General features: G+C 44.5%; 1 long non-coding RNA gene across 1 annotated transcript; it reads left to right on the forward strand.

Annotated features, from left to right (window-relative positions):
* The first annotated feature begins 243 nt into the window (after positions 1–243).
* On the forward strand, positions 244–22,728 carry LOC132414701 (uncharacterized). Its single transcript, XR_009517004.1, has 4 exons — positions 244–331; positions 4,283–4,401; positions 21,849–22,029; positions 22,132–22,728. It is a non-coding gene; the product is annotated as an uncharacterized lncRNA (long non-coding RNA).
* The last annotated feature ends 2,740 nt before the right edge of the window (positions 22,729–25,468 follow it).

Here is a 25,468-nt window from a genome sequence, read left to right on the forward strand (position 1 = left end):
TTCATTCTCCACGCGCTTCCGCCCTACGTCGGCAGAGGGCGACCGGGGCCTGCGCAAGGGGATCTGGGGAAAGGCGGTCGCGACCTCCCCCCCCATCGAACTCCCCTCCACCCCAACGAACCGCGCTTTAGAAGCCTTGAAAAAGGTACCCGAATTCAAATATGGAAAAGGCAAGATTCGCTTTACAGCCGATCCCTATATTCCTGGGGCTTTGCTTCCGCTTGGGTCATGACTATCTCAAGCGATTCTGTAACAAACCAGCAGGCGATGGAGTCTAGTTCTGTCATTAACTCATTTTACAGACGAAGAAACTGATACTTCCACTATCTAGGTGAGTGACCTTGGGCCAATTAATCTCTTGGGGCTTAGTTTTCTCATCTGTAAACTGGGATGATGTTGCTCTAACTAGGTTTAGGTGATGATCAAATGAGATAACTGTACAAGGAGCCTGACTCGTAGTAAACACACTACAAATGGCAGTTGCTATAATCCCAAAGCTGAGACAATGGTCACCGTAAAGTCTGTCAAGCGTAGATCTCCTCAGTCTGAGACCCCAGAGAGCCACCTGGCTCAGCTCTTGTGAAAACCACTTCTCAACCCCCGATTTTCCGGATGCTCATACCCTCAGTCCTCTCAGAACTTGTTCCCACAAATATCAGCTGTGCTGTGAACCCAAAGTCGATAAGCTCAGGTCTCCCAGCTTCTGCTTCAGGCCCCCTTTTCCTATGTGACAGACGTGAGGATTTTCCCACACTACACTGCTCTGCGTGATGAATGAGGAAACAGAGGCACCCCCAAGTGAGTGGCTGTCTGATCAAAAGGGATGAAATCAGACCCTTTTGCTTCTGGCTTCAGGCTACATTACACTGCTGCACCTTTGAACTCTGTTCCTCCAACATCTCACCGTGGACTAAAGAATAGCAGAGGGAGAAAACCCCAGAGCAGTAGCTCTCACTGCTTCCAAGAGCTCCATGTTTCCACGTTCCTAAGGAATTAGTACTGTACCCTCTGCATTCCTCCCACTCCCCCTTTCTCTTCCTCCTTTCCCCCATGAATGGGATGGAAAATCCTGCCCTTGATTCAGTGAGCTCAACTTGCCAGCCTGGAGTTACGATACCTGGGGCTTATTCCATTGAATTCTTTTCTTTGTGCTTCTTTGCCTTTCAAAATATATATAAATTAATGCTCTGCTTTCCTCCAATATTTAACTGGATGGGGAAAAAAACGTGGAGTTTGTTTTGTTTTAAAAGCTCTGTGGGAAAAAGCACTATAGAACTATAACATGTAGTATTGGTAGCAGTACCATAAGAACTCTTTGAATTATTTGGGAATTATTGAACACACATCTCAATAGTAAATATTAACAGCAAAACTGACTACATTTTATTTGCATATGCCGTTAAGTCCACGTTTTCAGAAGTCAAAGTTTTTTTATTCAATACACATATATTCTGTAATACCAAGGGATTTTTTTTTTTTGAAGCCAGAGGAAAACAACAAATGCATAGATACTGATAAATTGACAGCCCAAACACAGATGCATGTGGAATGCTCCTCTCTCTCCCCATGAAAGACATTGGACCAAATGCAGTTCAAAAGTGAGTTCATGGCGGGGAGGGATAAATTGGGAGATTGGGATTGACATATACACACTACTATAAAATTGATAACTACTAAGGACCCACTGTATAGCACAGGGAACTCTACTCAATACTTTTTAATGGCCTATATGGGAAAAGAATCTAAAAAAGAGCAGATATATGTATATGTATAATTGATTCTCTTTGCTGTACACCTGAAACTAACACAACATTGTAAATCAACTATACTCCAATAAAAAATTTTTTTAAAAAGTGAGTTCATTCTTACAAGGATATATTTAGAGCACAGGAAATATAGCCAATATTTTATAATAACTATAAATGGAGTATAACCACTAAAAATTGTGAATCACTATGTTGTACACCTGAAACATATAATAATGTACATCAACTATACCTCAATAAAAAATAAAATTAAAATAAGTTTTTAAAGTGAATTCATTCTGGGAATTCCCTGGCGGTCCAGTGGTTAGGACTCAGCACTTTCACTGCTGAGAGCCTGGGTTCAATCCCTGGTCGGAGAACAAGGATCCCACAAGTGGAGTGGCACAGCCAAAAAAAAAAGTGAATTCATTCTCATTGTCCTTTGGATATGTTTTTAAATATTAAACCAGATGTAATTAATTGCCTGTTATTATTATATTGCTTTCCTTGGACAGCCTCCATGTGGCCCCTTTAATACAGCTGTTGATAGTTCCCATTAAATAATCTACCTTCACAAAACAATATTTAAAATATCGAGGGACTTCCCTGGTGGTCCAGTGGTTAAGACTCCAAGCTTCCATTGCAGGGGGTACAGGTTCCATCCCTGGTCGGGGAACTAAGATCCCACATGCCACCTGGTGTGGCCAAAATAAATAAATAAATTAATTAAATAAAAGACTGAAACAAATAGCTTATGCTTAATCACTACCACCACCCATGATGGATAAGAAATAATTTCCCACTGCCCTCCTGTAATAACAAGGGCTTTGCTTTTATGCCTGTTCCTAGATTGATGTATGTGTTCAACCCTACCCACAATTCCCACATTATTTCTGTTTTGTCCCAGAGACTGGTCCCAGCTTCTGGCATTGGGGTAAGAACTTGGGGCTTGGGGGAAAGTAGGAAGCAGAGAAGAAAGTCTTGAACCTCTTGGCAGCCCTAGATTGGATGGATGGAAAGCAGAAATAATCTACGTGTGTGTAGCTGAAAGATGGCATCCTCAGGGAAGTTGGTGAGAAAAACCACAGGACTTCCTGTCACCAAAACAAAATGGTAGGCCTTCCCTGGTGGCACAGTGGTTAAGAATCTGCCTGCCAATGCAGGGGACACGGGTTTGATACCTGGTCCAGGAAGATCCCACATGCCTCAGAGCAGCTAAGCCTGTGCGTCGCAATGGCTGAGCCTGCGCTCTAGAGCCTGTGAGCCACAACTACTGAGCCCACGTGCCACAACTGCTGAAGCCCATGTGCCTAGAGCCTGTGCTCTGCAACAAGAGAAGCCACCGCGATGAGAAGCCCGCGCACCGCAATGAAAAGTAGCTCCCACTCGCCCCAACTAGAGAAAGCCCACACGCAGCAACGAAGACCCAAAACAGCCAAAAATTGAAAAATTAATAAATAAATTTGTTTAAAAAAAAGAGAGAGAGAAGCCACTGCAATGAGAAGCCCGCGCACCACAACGAAGAGTAGCCCCCACTCGCCACAACTAGAGAAAGCCTGCGCGCAGCAACGAAGACCCAATGCAGCCAAAAATTAATTATTAATTAATTTAATTTAATTAATTTTTAAAAATGGTGTTGCTGCAACCAAGAGAGCCCTGCCTTTTTCTGCTGGGACCTCAGGGGAAACAGCTCTGCTCTGGAAGGCAAAGTCAGAATGATTTGCTTCTAAGCCTGTGACTGCCGCTCAACTGTTATTGTTATTAGTGCAGGGAGAGTTCAGAAAGAAATGGCACCGACTTCACTGCTCCACTGGGGCCCTGACCCAGCCGGAGACTCTGGGAACCAACCGAAAGTCATTGGTAGGAAGGGCCTGAGCCCTTTCATCCGAGGCTCTCGCTGAGAGGGACAGGACCCCAGAGAGAGTGAAGTAGTGAAACACCCCTCATTTTTTACTCTTTTCCCCCAAATTCTTCTCCAAATTTGAATCAATTCATCAAACATGTATTGAACATCTACTTCGTGCACAGGCACTGTGGTAGGTTCTAGAAAGGATCATTAGGGGGCAGAAAGGCAGTAGAAAGCCATCAAGGAAGAACTAGAATATTCTTAATACCATATGTGTGACTGGGGGCAGAGCTGTGTTTATTAGTCTGGTCTGTCTGCTGCCTAAACATAAGGGCAGGTGATTGGAAGACAAAAAACAAAGCACGCTTGCTTCTGGTCCTCTGAGGTCAGCTCAGGGGAGGGAAGGGGGCAGATGGGGCCAGGGCCATCTCAGAGGGCCGTTCCTCCTGTTGCAATCCTTTATTTGTCTGCCTTATCTTACGATGCTCAAGCACAGCCTCAGTTTCACCCCAAATGTCCCTGACCTAAAATTTCCCCTCCTCTTAGGCCGTCAACCTGCCGTCATTAACAAAGGATGCTTTGAGCTCTAAATTCTCCAAAGTTTTATATTATTAGGCAAAAAAAATTCCTTCTTAACAGACTTTTCCTTTTTTGTCACAGTTAAGTTTCCTCTTTTCTCTCTCACTTTCAGGGCTGTCTTTAAAATGTCAGGGGAAGAAAAAAAAGTCAGACACCCAGACACCCTTAGGATGTGAACTTGTTAAGAGAATTTATTCCCCCATCTCTACCTCCTCATCGTCTGTGGAAAAGGTAAGAAATTTTCACATATTTATTTATTAGTTAATCGTCTTTAAGTGACCCTGCTTCGGGATGTAGTGGATATTTCGTAGACTTCATTTAGGTTGGTTTTCTTTAAAAAGAAATTTTGGAGGGATTTCCCTGGTGGCACAGTGGCTAAGACTCCATGCTACCAATTCAGGGGGCCTGGGTTCGGTCCCTGGTCAGGGAACTAGATCCCACATGCATGCCACAACTAAGGAACCTGCCTGCTACAACTAAGACCTGGCACAACCAAATAAATAAATAAATATTTTTTTTAAAAAAAGAGAAGAGAGGGAAAAAAAAAAAAGACAAGGAAGCCAATTAGGAGATCAGCATATGGCAGGATTTAAAACTTTAAAAAAAAGAAAGGGAAAGAAAAAATTTAAGTCAATATTACAAGTCTAGGTGACAACGTGACAAGTTACACTGAGCTTTTTTTTTCTCTAGTGATACTTAGCCCCGACCTCTGGGAGCAGGGTATTTTTGTAGCCTCTGGTTTCTGCTTGAGGTCGTTCTTTAGTAACTTGAGGCTTTCCTCAGGAAAGATGCAAAAAACAAGGCAAACCAAGAAGTATGTTGATAGGAAAAGAGCAGAGAAAAGAGGAGCTGGTGTTCTGTTTGCAGGTCAGGCATGTAAACAGCTGCCCAGTTAGCTCCGGACCAAAGGTCTGTGTTAATCTGCACACTTGCCACTAACTCCAAAGACACTGCTCCTTTGGAAACTCCATTTCTTCCCCCAAGAAAAGAAGGATGACTTCCCAGCATGCCCTCCATCCCAAATCTGAGAGTGCCCGGCAGAGCAAGCCATGAGGGACTTCTCCCTGGGCTCTCCAGGCCCTGAGCCTCAAAGGAGCTTTGGTGGTAGCAATAGCTGCTGCCCTGGTGCCGAAATAGCTGCCTCTCTGTCCTGGGATTATAGTCATTATGGTGATTGATGCCTCCAGAGTGAAAATTAGCAATCTGGTGAGGTAACTAAAAATGAATGCATTTCTTCCTAGGGTTCACTACACCCAGCTGAGCCACCAAATAAAACCAGCATATGGGGCAATTAGGAAGCCGGCTCCTGCTTTCAAGGCCAAGAAGAAAGAGACAGAGTTCAGGGCCCCAGCTTCCCTGCCTGCTTCAGTAATGATCAGAAATCCTAATAAGCATCCGCTTTGCCTCTCAGTAGCGCCCCTGGTCTGTCCTCCATAAACACCAACCTGTGGTTTCACCTTTCAAAAAAATCATTTGTTCCACACAACAACATCTTACCCTCTTTTGCTGCAAATTGGCTGAGGGAGAGGAAGGAGGGAAGTGCGGATAAACCTTTGTCACAAAGGTTTGTGTGGGGCAAAGATATTCTTTCTTCTTAGTCATATATTTGCTTTTTTTTTTTTTTTTGGCCGCGCTGCTCAGGTTGCGGGATCTTGTTTCCCAGACCAAGGATCGAACCCGTTCCCCCTGCATTGGTAGCGTGGAGTCTTAGCCACTGTGCCACCAGGGAAGTCCCCCCATTGGAAGCGCAGAGTCCTAACCACTGGACAGCCAGGGAATCCCTGCATGTATTTGTTTTTACATGACCCAGAAAGACTCTGATCTTCCCTAACTCTCAAATAGTGGTGTGAGTAGAACTTACCTGAAAAATTTTGCAAGACATGGAGATCCCATAATGATTGATCAACCTCCCTACTGATCACATGCTGAAATCCCCATCCTGTTTTATCCCCATGGACTTGGACCTGATGGGACTTCACGTTTCACAAGGATTGATTGGGGTCACGCTGTCAGCTACTTGCATATTTGGATTTAAATGCAGTTTCAATCACTTGTACTTCTCATGAAGTTTTTTTTTTTTTTTTGTGGTACGCGCGCCTCTCACTGTTGTGGCCTCTCCCGTTGCGGAGCACAGGCTCCGGATGCGCAGGCTCAGCGGCCATGGCTCACGGGCCCAACCGCTCTGCGGCATGTGGGATCTTCCCGGACCGGGGCACGAACCCGTGTCCCCTGCATCGGCAGGCAGACTCTCAACCACTGCGCCACCAGGGAAGCCCTTCATGAAGTTTTAGAGTTAGAAGGGATTTAAGAGATAATGTAATCAAATCAATTCATTAGATGCCATCTTTATTTGAAACGGTTCTACTCCCCTGACCTCAATATCTGAAATTCCTCTCTCTAACCCAATGTACGACTACTGAGCCCTCGTGCCACAACTACTGAAACCTGCACGCCTAGAGCCCGTGCTCCACAAGAGAAGCTGCCGCAATGAGAAGCCCGCGCACAGCAATGAAGAGTAGCCCCCGCTCACCGCAACTAGAGAAAGCCCACACACAGCAATGAAGACACAACACAGCCAAAAATTTTTTAAAAAATTAATTTTTTTTTAAAAAGGAAATCTTTTCTCTATCTGCTTTCACTCAACCTACTCTCCTTATCTGTTTCCTGATACAACCAGAGCTCTGCGAAAAGTAAACTGTACTCAAATCTCTCTGTTCCCCCTCCTCCCACCTGCCCCCTTGTCCAACTTATCCCCTCAACCCCTGACCATTTGCTTCCACCCTCATGATGTTATTCATTTATGTATTCATTCATTCAACAGACATGTACTGAGAGCCCACTCTGTGCCAGTCGTTGTTGAAACTCCCCTCTCAGAGAGGTTACCAGTTACCTCCTAATCCAGTGATTCTCAAATTTTGCTGCACGTTGGAATCATCTGGGATCTTTTTAAAATACTGATGTCTGGGTTTCACTCCACGATATTCTGAGTTCACTGGTCTGGGTGTGACCTGGGCATCAGGATTTTTTAATGCTTCCGGGTGATTCTAATGTGTAGCAAAGTTTGGGAACCACTTCCCTAATCCCCTAATGCAAGTTTTCTCAACCTCAGCACTACTGACCTTTTGGGCAGAGATCATTCGTTGCCGGTGGTGGGGTTTTCCTATGCACTATAGGTGATTTAGCAGCATTCCTGGCCTCTACGTACTAGATGCCAATTGTATCCTCTGCCCCCCGTCGTGACAACCAAAAATGTCTCCAGAGATTGCCAAATGTCCCCTGAGGGGCAAAACCAACCCTGGTTGAAGGGCCACTGCCCTAAAGTCTTCGATTCTCATACTCCTTGACATGTGGGTAGCGTCGTGAAACCCCTCCTTCAGGAGACTATCCTTCATTTGGCTTTCACCACGGTGCACTCTCTGATTCATTATCCAAGGGTATAGTGGTATTCAAAGCATGTTGTAGGGTGGATATAGGAGTTGCTCACGTGTCTTTTGCTCACCTCTTATTGGCTGCTTATCTACAAGGCAGATGAGTAATGTAACCTTTATTGTGGGCAGCCACATGTCTAGCTAAGTCTGGGACTCTGGTCCTATAGTTTGTTTGTTTGTTTTTTGGCCGCACCGCGCAGCTTGCGGGATCTTAGTTCCCGGACCAGGGATTGAACCCGGCCATGGCAGTGAAAGCACTAACCAGTAGGCAACTCTCCCAATTCTGTTCCTATAGTACTTTCAGGTCCTGTCTTTTTCCCATTTTTCCCCCTTCCCTGCTGGAAGTACAGATGTGATAGTGTTGAGTCATATTGGACCATATGAACAAGGTCATGACCCTAGGGTTCATAGAGCAAAAGGGTAGAAGGATCCTAAGTCTCTGACCTCCCACAGACACCACTCCAGTCCTAGACTCCTCACTCCCGAATTCGTTTTTTTTTTTTTTTTAATATTTATTTATTTATTTGGTTGCTCCAGGTCTTAGTTGTGGCTCGCCAGCTCCTTAGTTGCGGCATGCATGTGGGATCTAGTTCCCTGACCAGGGATCGAACCCGGGCCCTGTGCATTGGGAGGGTAGAGTCTTATCCACTGCGCCACCAGGGAGGTCCCACTCCTGAATTATTACGTGAGAAAGAAATACACTTCTGTCTGGTTTAAACTACCATATTTGGGTGTTGCTGTTATATCAGTGGAACCCACGTCCTAATGAATACAGATCCAATCAAGTTCAACTATCACTTCTGGCAACTCTCAGATCTCTATCTCCAGTCCCTGCAACTCTCAAACTCAACTCCCCTATTTCGGTTACCTATTGGAAGCTCCAGCTGGATAACCAAGTAGGATCCTAAGCTCAGTATATTTAAAACCAAAAGCATCCTTCTTTTGGTTTCCCCAAACTAACACTGCCATCTTTCCTAATGTTGCTTAAAAGGCATCCTGTTCTCCAGGTCATCCAGGCTCCAGATCTGCGACGCCTGCCTTCCTTATGAGCCTTCTATCCAATTAACAGCTCCCCAACAACCTTAGCTCCCCCTGCACGTCCACCTGTCCCCTATGCTTCCACCAGACCAAACCACTTGCTAGCCCCCCCTCCTTCATACGCCGTCTACTTCCAGAACCATTGCAGATTCTGTACTTAACTTCTACTGAAAGTCCCTACCCAGCATGCCCTTCTCCTCAAAGGCATGCCTGAGTCATCCCACAGAAGTCCATCCCAAAGCCTTGCCCGTGGTAGGCATGAAAATGTTTTTCAAGTTGGAGAGATCAAGTGGTTTGCCCAAAGCCATATGGCTAGATGTTCTGCTGTATGATGGAGACTGCGCATTCAAATGATAAACTAGATTTCCTGCTTAGTTTTTAAATTGGGCTGACAATGTCATGAGGACATGGACTTCTTAGGAAAAGGTAGTGATTTGAGAAATTCTAAACTATAATTTAAATAAGTGTTCTGCTATTCTGAGCTTTTGGCATACCATGTAGTATAATTATATCATGGGTCTGTGTAATACTAGATAAAATATAAGCATTTTATATAGTTTCATGGATGAAATGTGAATCTTCATCCAAACATGCTCTTGCCTGCCTGATTCTTTATAGACCAAGAAGCCTTTAGAATACTGAGATATTTTTCAAACTGAGCTTGCTCAGATCAGATTAAAAATCACTGAGGGATCCTCTCAGCAAATTTTAAACAAATCAGAGGGTGCTGTGGTCAATATTTGAGCCATGTGACCTGCTCTTACAATGAATGTCTATAGCCAACCTTTTTATGTGCCTATGATTTTTTAAAGATTTTTTTTTGAGCCGTATGTAAAAGAGAATCATTATGCTTTGAGTACCTACATAGGCACATGGCTAGATACTTTAATCATCATCATCACAACCGCAGGAGGTAGGTAGGAACTGCAAGAAACAGGGAAGTGGGGAGACAGGCAGCAAGGCAATTTGGCCAGGTCTCAAATGATGGGGCCTCTAATTTCTGCTGCTTTTCAGAAGAAAATTTGAGCAGGGGTGGTTTAAGCCTTGAACTATACCCTTCAATTCTTTCCAAGAACCATATTGCCCCCATTTGCCTCACCTAGTCATTCACAGCTACCTGTAAATTTCAACTGGGTTTGTGATCAAAAAGCCATCTGATGCTCAAGTTATTATCATCCCAGCTCAAAGGAGACCTTTCTTCCTCCACAGCACATGGGAACATGATCTTTGGGTATCATTCAGCTTTGGGTATAAATATAAAAGACAGACATTAATTGCACACACTCTTGTATGTTAAAAGTTGTATATATAATGATATATATTATTAATGTATTTGTTTAATATAGTTTTGAATTTTTGACTTATTTTAAAAAGCTATTCATTTAATTTTCTACATTTTACCTTTCCCTTTATTAGTTTTAACCTGGTTTATGTAAAACAGAAAAATTTCACGTTCAATTATGTTCTTTTATGCCTACACTAGTGTTTTTTGTCTTTTTGTCAGTTCTGTAATAATACTCTTTAGATTGGTTTGCATCTTTTATTATTCACACAGTTTCATTTACCGTTTTATAAAATAAATTTATTTATTTATTTTTGGCTGCATTGGATCTTCGTTGCTGTACGCGGGCTTTCTCTAGTTGTGGCAAGTGGGGGCTACTCTTCGTTGTGGTACGTGGGCTTCTCATTGCGGTGGCTTCTCTTGTTGCAAAGCACAGGTCCTAGAGCACGTGGGCTTCAGTAGTTGTGGCTCAGGGGCTTAGTTGCTCCACAGCATGTGGGATCTTCCTGGACCAGGGCTCGAACCTGTGTCCCCTGTGTTGGCAGGCAGATTCTTAACCACTGCACCACCAGGGAAGTCCCTCATTTACCATTTTTAAAGGTATTGTTTAATTAGATACTGAATTCCAGAATTTAGGTCTTGCGTAGGAAATAAATTTAAGTTTAAAAGTCTCTGCTTTACATATTTTGATACGTGAAAGTAAATATTGCATGTCACCAGATTTCTTTGTATTAATAAATTAAAGGTTTTCTGATTTATCTTATTATTTTTCAGCCCCTACTGCTAGCTAAATCTAAGGGCAATGTGAAGGTGTCAAAATGTGAGAGCTGTATACCTCATTGTGGCATTGGACCATATTATTAGTCTCATTTACATATTAGAAAACTGAGGCTCAGAGAGATGAAGTAACTGTATAAATAGGTTAGCTATCAGGCTCACAGTGAATTTCCTAATCTCTGGGAATGGTTTTGTCTCTGTTACATGACCCTTCCCGCCCCTCCCCTTGTCAAAGTTGACTAGTCTAGGACCTGACACATGACCCAAGCCAGGCCAATCAGATTTCTTCTCCAGAATTTTTGACACTGGAATTGAAGGAAGAGACCAGGCCTACTCTAATGGTAAAGTTATGATCCATAAGACACAAGAGCTACCAGAAGCCATGATCCCCTCTCTGGGGAAAACACTGAGCTAAAAGAATAAAGCCAACATGTAGGGAGAAAAAAAAAAATCCAGAGAGAAAAGAGTGTCCTGGAGGCATTTAAGTCCCTGACTTCAGTTATCCCTGATTCTTAACGTCTTAGGATCCTTCCACTAGATTCCCTTTTTGCCTAAGCTGGGTCAAGCCATCTATACAATTAGTAACTGGCAGAGCAGAAGCCAGGATTGGAGGGTCTGACTCCTGAGCCCATGCTCTTTTTGCTACAGATCAAGTTCACCTGATCACTCAGATCTTGTCTCTGACAATGTGGGAAGGGACAGCACAGCACAAAGGCACGGAACCCAACTCTTCAACTTTACATGATTCACACACATATTCAAACTCCATCTCCCACAGGGTGTGGGAAGCTGGTGTTCCCACTGATGTAGATTTCAAGATGACACATGTGCCTAAGGGCACGGGTTCGGAAGGAAATGCTACACTCCCAGCTATGCGTCTACACTGGACTATGGTGAATAATCAGCCCCTTGAAGCCACACCCAGGCAGACTCCCAAGACTTGGAAGGATAGGAAGGGAAAACAGAGGAAGTAGAAAATCTGAAATAAAGGTAAAGGTAACAGGCCTCTACATGGTTACATGGTTTGCTGCTTCCAAAGTATTTTCCCACACGTTATCTTGTTTTGAGTCCAACAGTAACCCTGGAGGAATAGAGAGCAGGTGCAGTATTACCTACATTTTAGAGAGGAAAACTGAAAAAAGACACCTACCACGGTGCCAGGGGCATAGTGGGTGCTCAATAAATTCATTCATTGATTCCATGTGCTACTGATGCTCAGTGAACATTTGAGGAATGAACACATGTGGTTCAGAGGCATGAAGTGACTCTTCCCGGGCAGAGGAATCACTTAAATTTGGGTTGTCTTGTTCTGCACTACACGACACGAAGCTACATCTGCAACTGTGAACATTTCTAACCCCATCATGAACTCGTGTATTGCAAGTTCGGAGACCTTAGATCCCCACTGCATGAGAGAGGCACTTCTCAGGCCTGCCAGCCCTGAAGAAAGTTCTTAAGGCAGTGTTTACTGGCCCTAGAAACAATTAGATCTTGCATTGAAAGGTTTGCTACTCAAGCAATCTGTTTCAGAAATCTATGCCTTGAGCACACACACACAAAAAAATTGCTCAAGAAAAAAAAAAATTACCGCAGGAGCTAGCGAATGATTCATGGATCATACACACAGCCCCAATCCCTTTTTGCTACCTTCAATGGCATGTGAAGCTAATTCAAGGAGGCAGGAGGACATTCCATTGCCTAAGTCGTGTGGAGGTGAAAATCCTGCCCTTCTGTTAGTAGACAATCCTAGCAGCAGAAAACATGATTTCTCCTGCTGAGCACATGAAAGGTGATTGAGGCCTGTCATTGCTTTATTCCCTGTCACCAGAAGACTATCAGTTCAGAAATCACATGCAGAAATTAGATCAAAATGTAAATTGGGGCAGAGGCGTTGCTGTCACTTGGGGACTCTCCTCCAGCTGAAGTTGCCAAAGCTCTTCCTACACCCGCTAGGAGACATCTGTCACAGACTCCCCAGAGGCTTCAGTTCCTCTGCCAGGCAGAATCAGTTGGGTGAGAATCTCTAACTCAGATCTGCCTTGGACAATCAGAGATCCTGGCTAGATTCCAGTCAGACCAATCTTGAGGAAATAAATAGAATAATTCCCATAGGAAGATAAAAGTTTCTTAGGGCAGATTCTTCCAGGTCAGCCAAGATCAACCTGGGATCCCCGTGGGCTTTCGGGAAAATGAGAACTCAGACCTATCCCAGGTCTCAGAGCAGCTCTGGGCATTTTGGTCATTCGAGCCAGCAATCCAGCAGAGCAACTGAGCAGTAGGGGCTAAATGCTTCAGCAGTGCAGCTACCCTTTGGTTGATCATCTCAAACCTCAAGGGAAGAAAATAAATTGTAAATTGCATTGGTCCCCTTAGATCGGTGAGCAGTCTCCAGAGAATTTATTGATATTCACCAAAGTCATCAAGAGACTGACTTAGAAATCAGAAAGCTAAATTGACCACTTATAATGAGGATGAAACTTTTCAGTGCTAGGAGTACCCCGCCTGAAATTATGTAGGTGCTACGACCACACGGCATCTTCCTCAGTTGGATGGTCCTAACTGACTTACTGGGTGGGCATCTCTTCAGCTTATAGAGTCATGAGGGCCTGACCAAGCTTCTCAAGAGGTCAACAGTTGTCCTAAATTTTTAGCTTTCAGTAGTTGGCAATATCCATCCAATTTTTACATCTTGTTTCTAGGAATTTATCCTATAGACGTGCACGTAAGTATGCAAACTATATGACTAAATGCATGAGAATGTTCATTGCCACACTGCTTAGTGAAAAACTACAAAGAACCGTCATGCCCATCACCAGGGAAATGAATCATCCGTACTGGGAAGACAGGGCAGTTGTGAAGTGGCAGAGCTGTAAGAACAATAATATTCCACTGGTCTTTCTTAAAGAATAGATGATACAATAAACATATTTTTAGAACCAGAAAAAAATTAATAGATGATACAAATGGATATACACATACTTGAAAACATATGCTTTTCTACATATTTAATCCAGAAAGCAGCACAAGTAACAGGAGAGAGAACTAAGGAGGAACAATTAATGTTCTCTTTATACCCTTCCATGAAGCTTGAAATTTTCATAATTGAGCATCTATTATGTTTACATTTTTTTTAACTTTTTAAAATAAATTCCATTCCCTAATCATTCTTCAAAATAATGTCAGCCCAGCATCTGTCCCATTTGACTATTATCTGGACTATTAATTACCCAGTGAGCTTACCAGTTGAACTTAATAGGCCTCAGGGAATTGTGACTCCAAGGCCCCGTCCCTGCCCACAGCTGTAAAGGGCGAAATGTTTAATCATTTGATCCCATTAGAGGCAGATGATTCATGTGGTTGTATAATCATTTCTTCTGAGAAACAGTGATGAGCAGAAAGCTGGGTCAGTTAAGGGAGAAAAATTCATATTTTTAATGCTTCTTCTGACCATCCTAACACATACTATCAAAAGAAAGGTGGGGGCCTTCCCTGGTGGCGCAGTGGTTGAGAGTCCGCCTGCCGATGCAGGGGACATGGGTTCGTGCCCCGGTCCGGGAAGATCCCACATGCCGCGGAGCGGCTGGGCCCGTGAGCCATGGCCGGTGAGCCTGTGTGTCTGGAGCCTGTGCTCCGCAACGGGAGAGGCCACAACAGTGAGAGGCCCGCGTACCGCAAAAAAAAAAAAAAAAAAAAAAAAAAGAAAGGTGGGAGGTGAAAAATGGGGAGTTATTGTTTAAAGGATACAGAGTTTCAATTTTGAAAGATGAAAAGAGTTCTGTGGATAGATGGAGGTGACCGTTGCACAACAATGTGAATGTACTTAACGCCACTGAACTGGAAAATTTTGTTATGTACATTTTATCAAAATTTTTAAAAAACAGAATGCATGCAGACAGCTACCCTTCCATTCAACCTGATTGACTAAATCACACTTTGCACATCCATTAAATCAGGATTTATTATTTTTTTTAAAGCATATGGTAACAAGAAAATAACACAAAAACAAACACCTTACTCCTTTTTTTTTTTTTTTTTGCGGTACTCGGGCCTCTCACTGTTGTGGCCTCTCCCGTTGCAGAGCACAGGCTACAGACGCGCAGGCTCAGCAGCCATGGCTTACAGGCCTAGCCTCTCCGCAGCATGTGGGATCTTCCCTCACCGGGGCACAAACCCGTGTCCCCTGCATCGGCAGGCAGACTCTCAACCACTGTGCCACCAGGGAAGCCCCCTACTCCTTTTTTTTGTTTGTTTTGTTTTACTTTTTTTACTGAAGTGGAGTTGATTTACAATGTTGTGGCAATCTCTTCTGTACAGCAAAGTGACTCAGTCATACACATACACACATTCTTTTTTTAAAATGTTCTTTTCCGGACTTCCCTGGTGGCGCAGTGGTTAAGAATCCGCCTGCCAATGCAGAGGGACGTGGGTTCGAGCCCTGGTCCGGGAAGATGCCGCGGAGCAACTAAGCCCATGCACCACAATTACTGAGCCTATGCTCTAGAGCCCGCGAGCCACAACTACTGAGCCCGAGTGCTGCAACTGCTGAAGCCCGCACACCTAGAGCCTGTGCTCCGCAACAAAAACAAGCCACCGCAATGAGAAGCCCACGCACCACAGCGAAGAGTAGCCCCCGCTCGCCGCAACTAGAGAAAGCCCGTGCACAGCAACGAAGACCCAACACAGCCAAAAATAAATAAATAAATAAAAAGACCTCTCTGTTAAAAAAAGAAAAAATTCTTTTCCATTATGGTTTATCACAGGATACTGAATATAGTTCTCTGTGCTATACAGTAGAACCTTGTTGTTTATCAATCCTACATATAATAGTTTACATCTGCTAATCCCGCACTCCCAGTCCTTCCCTCCACCACCCCTCTCCTGCTTGGCAACTATAAGTCTGTTGTCTATGTCTGTGAGTGAGTCTCTTCCTGTTTTGTAGATAGGTTCATTTGTGCCGTATTTTAGATTTCACATGTAAGTGATATAATATGGTATTTGTCTTTCTCTTTCTGACTTACTTCACTTAGTATGATAATCTCTAGTTGCATTGCCCTACTCCTTTTTTTTTTAACCATTTTGCTTCTTTTTATTAACACATTTTATTTTTATTTTATTTTTACTATTTTTTTTTTTTTTTTGGCTACACCGCGCAGCATGTGGGATCTTATTTCTCCCACCAGGGATGGAACCCACGTCCCCTGCACTGGAAGCGTAGAGTCTTAACCACTGGACCGCCAGGAAAGTCCGCCCTACCCCTTTTTTTTTTTTAACAATTCTTTTGTTAGTGATTATCTGTCAAATTTGCACAGCTGGCTTTTTAAAATTTATTTATTTTTGGCTGCTTTGGGTCTTCGTTACTGCACGCAGGCTTTCTCTAGTTGTGGCGAGCGGGGGCTACTCTTCGCTGTGGTGCACACGCTTCTCATCTCAGTGGCTTCTCTTGTTGCGGAGCACGGGCTCTAGGGACACGGACTTCAGTAGTTGTGGCTCGCGGGCTATAGAACGCAGGCTCAGTAGTTGTGGCACCCAGGCTTAGTTGCTCCGTGGCATGTGGGATCTTCCTGGACCAGGGCTCGATCCCGTGTCCCCTGCATTGGCAGGCGGGTTCTTAACCACTACGCCACGAGGGCAGTCCCTGCTCCTTTTTTTAATGCATTCTATCTGAAAGCAGAATCAAGGGCAGCCCCTGGGATTTGGCAAATTAGGGCCACTCCCTCCTCAGAACGAAGCAAAAAGTCCTTATGTATTACCCATCTCTAAAGAGATCTTTTCTCTCTATTAACGGGGTACTATTTTAAAAGGAAAGATTCTTTGTAGGACACCAGAAGGGGAGCCATTTGTAACCCTCTTTTAGAGGACCAGGACAAATGAAAATTAATTGCAAGCCCTCAGGGGTGACAGTTGAATGATGAATCAAGGTATATAAAATAAAGCAGTGGCCCTTCAGGACGGTCCCAGCACAGACATCCCCGCAGCTTCTCCTGTGGCACGTAGACCTCATCAGTCACTCTTTAACACCCAGTTGTCTGCCCAAGTCACATAGGAGATGCCTGACTCTGGCCAACTCAGAAAAACCACAGATGAGTGGCAAGTTCTGCATGTATAAGTTTTCTGATTGCAGGGAAGTATCTGGTGAGCGAAAGGGACCAGTCCTTTTCCTGTTTTCCAGTTTGAATCTGAGCAGAATACAGGTCTGGAAAAAATGCTCTGTCCTCAGAGATTCTGGAAAAATTCCAAGTAGGAAATATTTTGAAAAACCTTTTGAGCCAAGAACAGGCCAAGGTCCACATCGTCTTTCTCACCCAGAAGCCACCTGCTTCCTTCACTCCTAATTTAACTTCTTTGGGCCTCAATTTTGTCATCTGTAAAGTTGGAGAATAGTAGTGCCTATCTCACTGGGTTGCCGTTAGGACTAAATGAGTTAACAGCGGTAAAGTGATTAGCACAGAACCTGGCACAAGGCACTCAACAGGTGTTGAGAAACACCACCATCACCATTGTCACCTTCATTATTTTAGGTATTTCCAGCCGTGTCCTGGCCTCAGTCACAGCCAGCTCTTTGCCCATCCCCTTCTCTCTCAGTCATTATTTATCGTTGATCTGGAAATATTTCCCTTGGCTCCTGTTTTGTCCTCTCCACAGATTTTCTCCATATATTATCCACTTTACTTCAATAGCAAGAGCTTGACAAGGTCATTTTCATAACCCCTCTATCTTATTAGCGATCAGTGAACTGAATGGCACACAGGTAGAGGTAATTATGGCTCTACTAAAAAATAGCTGACCTTGGAAAGCTATGTTTGAGAGCCAGAAGTAAGGTGACCAGCTATCCTGGGTGGCCTGGGACTGAAGGGGTTCCCAGGAGGTGGAATTTTGGGTGCCAAATCCAAAAAGTCCTAGGCAAACCAGGACAAGTATCACCATGGGCAGAAAAACGTAATGTAGAGCCTGGATTCAAATTCTGGAAACTGGATTCAAATTCTGATCCTGTCATCTCCTAGCTGTGTAACCTTGGACAAGTCACTTAACCTCTCTGAGCCTCAGTTTTTTTCATCTGTAGAATGGAGATAACCAAAGTACCTATACAGGGTTGTTGTGAGGATTAAATGAGTTAATGAATGTAAACAGCTCAGGATAGTACCTAGCACATAGTATGATGTGTGTGATAGTATGATATATGTCAGTCACTTACTATTAGTAATTCAAAGTTGTGTAATATCAAAGTATAATAATCCAAATGTACAACAAAATCTGTTTTGACCAGATGCAATCTAACCTGGATCTTTAACTGAATTTTGTTTGTTTCAGTACTTCCCTTCTAAGTGGAAGGTACAAAAGCAGAACAAGCCAATATTTAGTTCTTCCCAAATGTAAAGTCCGGACATAGTCTTTGGTGCAGAATTGGTTTTGGCCCAAATCACCTATGTACATTTGCTGTACATGTCAATCATTGCTGGCCAGGAGTCATCATTGCTACTGCTGTTGATCCTGAATCAAGATACAACCAAGAGAATTCCCTGGCGGTCCAGTGGTTAGGACTCAGCGTTTTCACTGATGAGGGCCCAGGTTCAATCCCTGGTCAGGGAACTAAGATCTTGCAAGCCTCGTGGCGTGGCCAAAAAAAAAGAAAAGAAAAATCCAAACACCTTTACTATACTATTCTAGAATCACCAGGACCAGGACAATGTAACCCTCCTTTAACCAGAAAACTCCATTATTCAGAACCTCCTCTACTCCCAAACACTCTAGTTTATCAAGGTACAGTATTATACTATTTTATATAAGAGACTTGAGCCACTCAGATTTTCTTTTAATTTATTTATTTGTTTGTTTTTATTTCTGGCTGCATTGGGTCTTCGTTGCTGCACACAGGCTTTCTCTAGTTGCGGCGAGCAGGGGCTACTCTTCGTTGCGGTGTGCGGGCTTCTCTTTGTCGTGGCTTCTCTTGTTGCAGAGCACGGGCTCTAGGCACACAGGCTTCAGTAGTTGTGTCACATGGGCTCAGTAGTTGTGGCTTGCGGGCTCTCGAGCACAGGCTCAGAAGTTGTGGCACACGGACTTAGTTGCTCCGCAGCACGTGGGATCTTCCCGGGGCAGGGCTCGAACCCGTGTCCCCTGCATTGGCAGGCGGATTCTTAACCACTGCGCCACCAGGGAAGCCCCGAGCCACTCAGATTTTGATATCCCTGGCAGTTCCTGGAACCAATCCCCCGCCCTCCCCAGTATACCAAGGAATGTCTATTCCTGTACTAGGGAAGCCAGTCCTAGTGATGCGCTTACATCACAAAGGTTAAAACAGTTGTTCGGAGTTGAACTGTGTCCCTCCAAAAGATATTGCGGTTAGGATTCTGCACCCAATTACAATGGGTGGGTATTTTCCCCACACCGTCGAGCAATTCTCTGACACCAGCTGGCAGTCCTGCAATTGAATTCAATTCTCACATTATCTATCTGGAGACAGCGTCAGACCCCACAGTTTAAGGGCTCAGTCCTAAAAGTCTGCCCCCCACCCCACTGGCCAATTACAAGTCCAGGTTGTCACCTGTGCTTCTGACCAACCGGCTATGGATCAGAGGTACCAATGACCCCCTCCTTGGGTTTGATTAATTTGCTAGAACGGCTCTCAGAACTCTGAGAAACATATTACTTACTAGATTACAGATTTATTATAGAAGGATATAACTCAGGAACAGCCAGGTGAGAGAGCATAGGGGAAGGCAGGTGGGAAGGACATGCTCTCTGAGCACACCACCCTCTCTGAATCTTCAGTCCTTTGGTGTTTTTACAGAGGCTTCCCTATGTAGACATGATTGATTAAGTCATCAGCCATTGGTGATTGAACTCAAACTCCAGCCCCTCTCCTGTCTCCCGAGGTTGGGGTGAGAGAGACTGAAAGTTCCAGCCCTCTGATCACCTAGTTGGTCTTTTTGGCAACCAGCCCCCATCCTTAGGTGCCATCCAAAAGTCACCTCATTAACATAACTGAGAGGGGAAAGACAAGGCATGCCCTACAATAAATCCAAGGTGATATAAGGGAAGGCTTCCTGGAGGAGGTGGACATTGAATGATAAGTAAGAAAACTTAGACCCATGGAGATGAGAAAAGGAATAACCCAGGGACAGAAACAGAACAGGCAAATGCAGGAGACAGGATGGAAAGAGCAAGAATTGTGAGCACTTTGAATTTGCTGGGTCTTGGCCTACCTTAAGGGAAGCAGTGGGACAGATACTTGGAAGGGTATCAATAGATTGGGAGGTGATCCTCCAGGGCATTGAATGCCTAGCAAACAATAAAGAACCAATAAACCAGAACCCTCAATAAAATGGATGTTTATTTTCTTTGTTTGTTTCTCCTGCTGCATGCGGGATCTTAATTCCCTGACCAGGGAGCTAACCCATGTCCCCCTGCACTGGGAGCACAGAGTCTTAACCACTGGACTGCCAGGGAAGTCCCTGTTTCTGTACTTCTTAAAAAGAAGCAACATTTTAAGTGATATTAATCTATTGGACAGAATTTCTCTATTGAGGCACAACATATGTGAACATTCCTAGCATACTGCCTGGCACACAGTAGGTGATCAATAGATATATAAGCTAAATTTTTTTAATGTTAGTCAAGGAACTCGTACAATCCACACTTCAGTACAGGATATGATTCTGGAATGGTGGAAACAGTCTTAACACAACCCCAGTCTGTCTGTGCTTCAGAATTTTCCTCCTTTTTTCTAAGGAGGGTGTTGTCTTTAATTCAGACACATTTGTCTGTGAAAAACATGATCCCCTGTGGATTCATTAAACAAATGCTTATCTAGAACCCTTTATGTGTCAGGCAGTCATTCAGGCATCGATGATAGACGTTGGAAAACAAAACAGAAATGTCCCTGCCCTCCCAGAGGTTCTAATCTAGCCAGAGAGACAGACAACAAACAAGCAAACAGACAAATGAGTAAACAGGATGACGTTTGATAGCAATAGGGCTATGGGAAATATAAAGCAGGGTGAATAATTCATTCAATGTTCTTTTATTTATTTTATTTTATTTTATTTTATTTTTTTTTTGCGGTACGCGGTCCTCTCAGTGTTGTGGCCTCTGCGGAGCACAGGCTCCAGACGCGCGGGCTCAGCGGCCATGGCTCACGGGCCCAGCCGCTCCGCGGCATGTGGGATCCTCCCGGACCGGGGCACGAACCCATGTGCCCTGCATCGGCAGGCAGACTCTCAACCACTGCGCCACCAGGGAAGCCCTCAATGTTCTTTTAAACGAAATATATGAGCATCTACGACAGGCCAGGCACTGTGCTGGGTGCTGGAGATAAATCAATGAGCACAACCTGACTGAGGGATCCCTGCCCACTGGACCTTATGTTCCAGCTCCCAGAAGTGTTGGAGAAGCCTCCTTGAGGATGAGCCTTTTGAGCTGAAGGGGAAGGTCTCTCCAAGAACGTGGCAGGGAGAAAAGCAGATGCATAGGCCCTAAGACAGAAAGGTGGCTTCCAGGAACAGAAAGGAGGCCAGTGGAGCTAAAAGCAAAGCAGAAGGGAACTGACACTCTGTGGAAAAATCCACAGGTTCCCAAACTTCCACACTAGCTGGGCATGGGAGTCCTGGGACACTGGGTCTGGGAATGGAGATAGGAGATGGGAAGGTTTTCACTTCCTTCTTCCGCTGGCCCATTTTTCCTGTGCCTGGGACAGAACCCTGAAAGGGACATGTCCAGCTTTCTAATCTGAAACACCCAGGGAAGTGAGAATACAGGTGAGGAAACACTCGTGTGCCACCACCCTCCTGGCCAGGAGCCCATCAGTCCTCTCTAAACTTTGGAGACTTCCTCTGCAACATGCATTTCCACTCTTTTACTGGTGGGAGTGGAGGCACCCAGGGCAATGTGCCCTACTGGTTATAACTAGATTCACACCACACCCCACCCTACCCCCTACCACCCCCGAATCCAAGAGCCAGCCACCTCTCACTTCTCCGTTTTCCCCCCTCCCCAGCTTAGAATTTATCTGCCCCCAGGTGCGGAACAGTGTGAGATAAGCTGTGTTTTGATCTGCTTTGCTTGGTTCTATTTGTTTTCTCCACCTAGGGAATTCCCCCCACCCCCAAGCAGCCTAGACAAACCCACTTTCATTCTTGTGTATTTCCCACTTCTAGGTGTGAAGCTGTCAGACCCAACAACTGGCAAAGAAAGTCATCTCTACAAGGGCAGCTACTCTACAAAGGTGTAACAAGATTCTTTTGGAGGTAATTTACACTGGAAGTAGATGTTGGAAGTTATTCTTCATTTGCAGCTCACTGGCATTTCACACCAGAACAAAGCTCACTGGTCCTAGAGGTAAGGGGCCAGGTCAGTAATGCCTTTTGCATCTCTCTCCACCGCCCGCCCCCCGCCCCAACACACACACACTGTGATTTGCCACCTTTCTTTTTACTTCAGAGGAAAAAGAGGAGTTCCGAGCCACAAACCAAGAGCTGGCCGCAGGGACAGGGTGGATCAGGGCCTTCACTTCAATAGCCCTGACACTCATTGTGGTGTAAGAATGATCCAGCCTCCCTCGCCCCAGGGCTCAGCACTTCCTCTGCTCCCCAGCCACTTCTGGGAAGGCTGTCTTGCACTTACCCGGAGAGCTGAGAAATTGGCTTTGATTCTTAAATTGCAAGAACTCCCATCCACCATGGATCAAGAGGTACCAAGGTGAGAACTTGGAAGAAGCCCAAAATGGTAGTTTTCTAGAAGCTGGTGGAGTCGATATTGTCTGCCTGATGAACAATCTTGGAAAGAGTCTTCTAGGTAGAAAAACCCAGGAAGCCAAGGGAGCAGACACCCCGGTTCCCAGCCCTGGGAGGAGACAGTGGGGTCACCAAGGGGCGGCTTAGAGAGGCTTCGCCCGTTTCTGTAACCAGCCAGCCCTGATCCCCGGCTTTGATAAGGACTGTTGATTGATATTGACTCTTTCCAATTTTTTCTAAAGGGCAAGCCCCCACTCCCACCTTCCACGTGGTTGTCCTTTAAGCCCTCCTGGATAGATTTTTTGAAGCCACGCTGATAAAAAGATAATAATAATAATAAGTCAGAAACCACTCAAGACCGTCTGCTGTCCACACTCTCAACCTCAAAATAGTTTATATTTATAGAACACTTCACAATTTCCACACCCCTTCCCCCATAAAGTATTGATTTGAATTTCATGACAAACCCTTGAGGTAGTAGGTAGAAGTTATTAGCCCCTTTTTTACTGCAGAGGAAACTGATGCTCAGAGAGGTTAAGAAACTTGTCCAAGGTCACCCTGCCAATATACAGGAAGTGGTGAAATAAAGACCCAGATCCAAGCACCCAGAGTCCTAGTTCAAGAGGCCATTCCTGGGACTTCCCTGGTGGCGCAGTGGTTAAGAATCCTCCTACCAATGCAGGGGACATGGGTTCGAGCCCTGGCCCGGGAAGACCCCACATGCCACGGAGCAACTAAGCCTGTGCACCACAACTACTGAGCCTGCGCTCTAGAGCCCGTGTGTCACAACTACTGAAACCCACGTGCCTAGAGCCCATGCTCCACAATAAGAGAAGCCACCGCAATGAGAAGCCCGTGCTCGCCGCAACTAGAGAAAGCCCACGCGCAGCAACGGAAGACCCAACGCAGCCAATAAAGAAATAAGTAAGTAAATAAATAAATTAAAAAAAAAAAAAAGGCCATTCCTAGTTCACTCTGTCCCTCTGCTGCATGGAACCTCAGATCCTCCCAGATCTTGGTGGTTGGCAAACAGAGACCACATGTGCTCAGGCTGGTGGGGGAGGAAGTGTAACAGGCATTCCCGCCAGGGGTGGCAGCATGTGTACTGTGACAGCCTCATTACAATGATTAAATTGTCCTGTGTCAGTGACAGATTGGAAGACTGGGAGGCAGGTGGACCACGAACCTGAAAGCACCTCTGGGACAGCCCAAGCAACATGACCTATCCATCACTGGGAGCTGGCAGGGCCCATGAGCTCCCCCAGTGCTTCGGGGGACAAGACAGCCAGGGGGGCCCTGAGGGCCAGATGTTATCTCCTGCCATTTGCATCTAAAATTCATCATTTCTTGGCATGAATTGATGGAGGAGGCATAAAGGGGTGGTATAATGGGGTAGCACTTTTAATTCCTTTCTGACCCCCATTTAAGGCAGCCTCAAGGGGGAAGTTCCCCAAAGGTTAAATGACTTTAGGTGATGAGCAGGAATACAATTAGACAAGTCAGCCAAGAGGTATCAGAGGCCTGTGGAGGGCAATTTGGCAGAATCGGACTTTTAAACGAATGAATTTACCCTACAAATATATTCTCTCATGGGCCAAATGAAGCGTTCAAAAGGACATTCACTGTAGCACTTGTCCATGTGTTGAGCAAATAAATATTAAACATTGCAGATATAGCAGGAAACATGCCAAAATAGCTGCCCTCATGAGCTTTCGTTCCAGAGAGGAAACATTTATCCATTCGCCCAATAAATCTTTACTGAGCCTCTACTATATGCTAGGCATTGTTCTAGGATAGGGTTGCCAAATAAATGTAGGCTACCCAGATAAATTTGAATTTCAGATAAACACTGAAATATTATTTAGTATAACTATGTTCCTGGGGAGGAATGGACTGGGAGTTTGGGGTTAGTAGATAACACAGGGAACTATATCCATATCCTGGGATAAACTATAATGGAAAAGAATATAAAAAAGAATGTATATATTTGTATAACTGAGTCACTTTGCTGTACGGCAGAAATTAATACAACATTGTAGGACTTCCCTGGTGGCGCAGTGGTTAAGAATCGTCTGCCAATGCAGAGGACACAGGTTCGATCCCTGGTCTGGACAGATCCCACATGCCGGGGAGCAACTAAGCCCTTGTGCCACAACTACTGAGCCAGCGTGCTGCAACTACTGAAGCCTGCGTGCCTACAGCCCGTGCTCTGCAACAAGAGGAGCCACCACAATGAGAAGCCTGCGCACCGTAATGAAGAGTAGCCCCCGCTCGCCGCAACTAGAAAAAGCCCGTGAAGCAACGAAGACACAACGCAGCCAAAAAATAAAATTAAAATTAAAAAAAAGAAATTAATACAACATTGTAAATCAACTATACTTCGATAAAAAAAATAAACTAAAAAAACCAAGAAGTATGGGATATCCTTACCCTAAAAAATTATTCACTGTTCATCTGAAATCGAAATTTAACTGGAGGGACTTCCCTGGTTGCCCAGTGGTTAAGACTCTGCGCTTCCACTGCAGGAGGCGTGGGTTCAATCCCTGGTCAGTGAACTAAGATCCCACATGCTGCGTGGCATGGCCAAAAATATTTCTTAAAAAAAAATTTGTTTTTAAGAAATTTAACTGGAAAGCCTGTATTTCAATATGCTAACTCTGGCAAACCTATTCTGAGAACATTGTTTATAGGAGCAAAAGTTCAGAAACAACCTAAATGTCCATCAACAGGGGACTTGTTAAGTAAATTATAGAAAACCCAAACAATGGGAAATCATCATCCAAAAAATAATAAGGCAAATTTATATGATGACTTGGAATTATTTCCAAGATGCAGAGTTAGGTGAAAAGAAGAAGGTTCAAAACAGTGTATAAGTTATCCCACCATCTGGTAAAGAAAAAGAAATATGGAGATATGTGCATATATGTTCATAGACTGTCTTGGGAAGGTGGCCAGAGATGGGTAACTCATGCTTCTGCAGAAGGAGAACAAGAAAACTAGGGGAAAACAGCAGTACCCCTTCTATACCTTTTGAATTTTGATAT

The sequence above is a fragment of the Delphinus delphis genome, chromosome 19 (assembly GCF_949987515.2).
Source record: "Delphinus delphis chromosome 19, mDelDel1.2, whole genome shotgun sequence".
NCBI lineage: Eukaryota > Metazoa > Chordata > Mammalia > Artiodactyla > Delphinidae > Delphinus > Delphinus delphis.